Source organism: Neofelis nebulosa, chromosome 3, assembly GCF_028018385.1.
Source record: "Neofelis nebulosa isolate mNeoNeb1 chromosome 3, mNeoNeb1.pri, whole genome shotgun sequence".
Taxonomy (NCBI): domain Eukaryota; kingdom Metazoa; phylum Chordata; class Mammalia; order Carnivora; family Felidae; genus Neofelis; species Neofelis nebulosa.
The window spans coordinates 94286386-94289957 of NC_080784.1; the positions used below are offsets into that span (position 1 = coordinate 94286386).

The following is a 3572-nucleotide window of genomic DNA, read 5'->3' on the forward strand; positions in this document are numbered from 1 at the left end:
ATGGTTTGCCTCCCTCCCTATTTGTAATTAATGTTTATTTTTGAGAGAGAGAGAGAGAGAGAGAAAGAGAAATAGAACGGGAGCAGGGGCAGGGGAGGGGCAGAGAGAAGGAGTCACAGAACTTGAAGCAGACTCCAGGTGCTGAGCTATCAGCACAGAGCCCAATGCAGGGCTCGAACCCACAAACCACGAGATCATGACCTGAGCCCAAGTCGGAGGCTTAACCAACTGAGCCACCCAGGTGCCCTAAAATGTATTGCTATTTAAAATCCTGGAGCCTCATACTTTCAGGGATCATTTCTATAGTTCGTTACTAGAGAAGTTTCTCTGAATGTGTAGAGTACTCGTAGGTGTTCGCTGAGGCGGCGAACCAGGCCGCCCGGGGAACTCACAAAAAAAAAAAATAAAAAAAAATAAAAAAAATAAAATCCTGGAGCCTCCAGCAAGAAATTCTGCCGGGTGATACTTGGTGAGACCTGTACCAGATTTGAACCCACAGCATTGTGATATAATAAATTTGTGTTGTTTTAAGCTACTGTTTGTAGTAATTGGTTGCTGCAGTGATGGAAAACTAATGCACCAAGTGACAAATAATATCAGGAGATAACATTAGAAGGATATAATGGAAATAAACTATAGTAGGGATTTATATAGTCAGAGACTAGCTCTCTGAAACCATAGACGCGGATGCAGCAGGTTTTCACCCATGTTTTCTTGACAAGGCCCATGATCTATGCAGTCGCCATGCACGTCTATTGATGGTTTTCAAGTGTCGGCAACAGGACTTCCTGGGGGAGTGTTTTCCATGGACCACTTGTTACCAACAACTACTTTTGTGCACATTCCTTTGTATATTGTCATTTTACTGTTTGTAAGAGTGTGGCAATGATAGCTTAATTGTAAATATTTAAAACTGTTAAAAAGTTCAAATTTGTTACCAGAACCAATTTTCCCATAATAATAGATATATGAAATAAACTAATAATAAGTAATAAAGTCTTGATCATTTCCTTGTAAAAAAAGTTTAAAAAATAAAATCTTTCTTCCAAATTGATTTTGACACAGATATTAATAGTGTTACTAGGCATCCATGACCAATTTTTACTTTATTTATTTTTTCAACGTTTTTAATTTATTTTTGGGACAGAGAGAGACAGAGCATGAATGGGGGAGGGGCGGAGAGAGAGGGAGACACAGAATCGGAAACAGGCTCCAGGCTCCGAGCCATCAGCCCAGAGCCTGACGCGGGGCTCGAACTGACGGACCGCGAGATCGTGACCTGGCTGAAGTCGGACGCTTAACCGACTGCGCCACCCAGGCGCCCCCAGTTTTTACTTTAAATTGGATTCCTTTCAGGGCTTTGCCAGTTAGAATAATGATTGCTGTTGTCTTTTAGTAAATATATTTTATTATATTTGATGTAACCTCTTTCCATTCTGTTTCTTGATTAGAAATGGCTTTGAAACTCTATCAAATCCATTTTCAGCATCTATATATGTGAGCATATGGTAACTCTTACTTTGTGGCCAAAATGTATTACATTGGTAGATTTCTTGCCTTCTTGGAATAAAACTTAATTTGTCATAATAGATTTTGATTTTTATACATCGTGATATCATAGAAATAGCAATGATTCTAAGAAAAATGATATTGTATATAAACTTTGCATCCCCATTGTGTCACTTTGGGACATGTGAGAGGAAGTCACCAAGCCTTGCTTCTATATACACAAGATTTATTGCAAGAAATGCTTTGTGAGGGATAAAAGGGAGGTTGTAGGAGTAGAAGGGAAAGCCTTCAGACCACAAGTTGGGCATGTAGGAAGAATATCTAACAACAGTACAGTTCTAAGAAAATTTCGGAGCAGCAGACTTGAGTATCAAGCCAAATTTGGTCACTAGAGACCAGTTTCCTGAAGCAGTGGGCTTCCCCTAGTTCTCAAAGCCATGCTTATTCATTACTATGAGCACGCAGGGAGGTTGGGTAGAATGGAGGAGAATGGCCGGCAGAAAGGTGATGGTGGATTCACAATGGCAGTGACTGGGGCTCAGTCAGCTCTGTTTCCACAGGCAGATTATATGAGCAATGAGTTTCCTTGAGTGTCATGCTCATCTCCCTCCTTCTTCTACCTTTTCTAAGGCATGTACATTGAAAAAAGCCTCATCGTGAGCTTAGTGAGGGTGGCTGTGAAGACTCTTCTCCCCTGTAAGATATGCAAGAGCTTGGAGATCAGAACCAGAGAACATGAGAGTCATAGGATACGACCATCCCCAGGAAGAGTTTGATATGGAGAAATATGCAAAGTCCCATTTGCAAGGTTCACATCAGACCCATGGGATAGGTCCCATCTTTCATTTGCTTCAAAAGTCTGAAAAGGAGCTAAAGTTTGATGTAAGTCTTCCAAAAGTCTGAATGAAGGAGAGTGTAAGAAACTAAGATACAGAAAATCTTCATTATGGTCCATTGGCAAAATAATGCATAGCTTGAGGACTGTTATATCAATAATCCACTATAGTAGAAATATTGGCTGTCAGTTTTAAACGCTAGGCCTATAGCACATAGGGCAGAGCAACTACCAATACTAAGTTTCAGTAAAACATAAATAATAACAATATCAATAATAATAAAGACACGTACAAATGGCCTAGTAGGTAGAAAGAAGTAGGACAAATTCGTCAATGAGTAAATTAGAATTTCTGGAAGAAAGAGATGACACATTGGACAAAATATTTTAAAACCATTTATGGTGAATCACCCAAAGCGCATATACATATAGTCCTTTCTGGAAATAAAATTGTGTTTTAACTTTTATTTTATTATTTTATTTTTATTTTGTTTTATTTATTTTGTTTTATTGTTTTATTAGTATTATTTTTACTATACGTGCACATATTTGAGTAATTCTTAATTTTTTTCAATGTTGTATTTTGTATTTGAGAGAGAGAGAAGAGAGAGACAGAGCAGTAGCAAGGGAGGGGCAGAGAGACAAACAGAAACTGAAGCGGGCTCCAGGCTCTGAGCTCTCAGCACAGAGCCCGGTGGGGGGGGGCTCAAACCCACGAGCAATGAGATCATGACCTGAGCTGAAGTTGGACCCTCAACTGAATGAGCCACCTACGTGTCCCCTTTTTAATTTTTACACTCAATGCCTCATAATCTTGTTACTCTAAACACTATACTTTGTATAACAGTTCCAGCTGCAAAGGGCTGGACAAATCATTAGTATATGCTGCCATATACAAGGCTCTCTGGCTATCCTTTATGGCTTTTCTTTCAGATTTTTTCCACCAACTTCTAACTTCCTACTTTAATAGTCTCTTCTCACTCAAGCAAAAAATCTCACCTCCCACTGCAGAATGAAAATAAATTTATTAACTATGAATCTACTAAAAACTATTCCCCTTCCCCTCTCTGTTTGATTAGGCTTGCCTTTAGTAAGAAAAGTTCTTATATATATATATATATATATATATATATATATATACACACTATTGATGACATTTCTTCCATTATGTCAAGAACTATATTCTTCAGTGGTAACCACAACCCATCGTATTTTACCTTTCCTCATT

General features: G+C 38.6%; 1 pseudogene; it reads left to right on the top strand.

The window, feature by feature from the left end:
* Positions 1-274: 274 nt before the first annotated feature.
* On the top strand, positions 275-389 carry LOC131508299 (small nucleolar RNA U3; annotated as a pseudogene).
* The last annotated feature ends 3183 nt before the right edge of the window (positions 390-3572 follow it).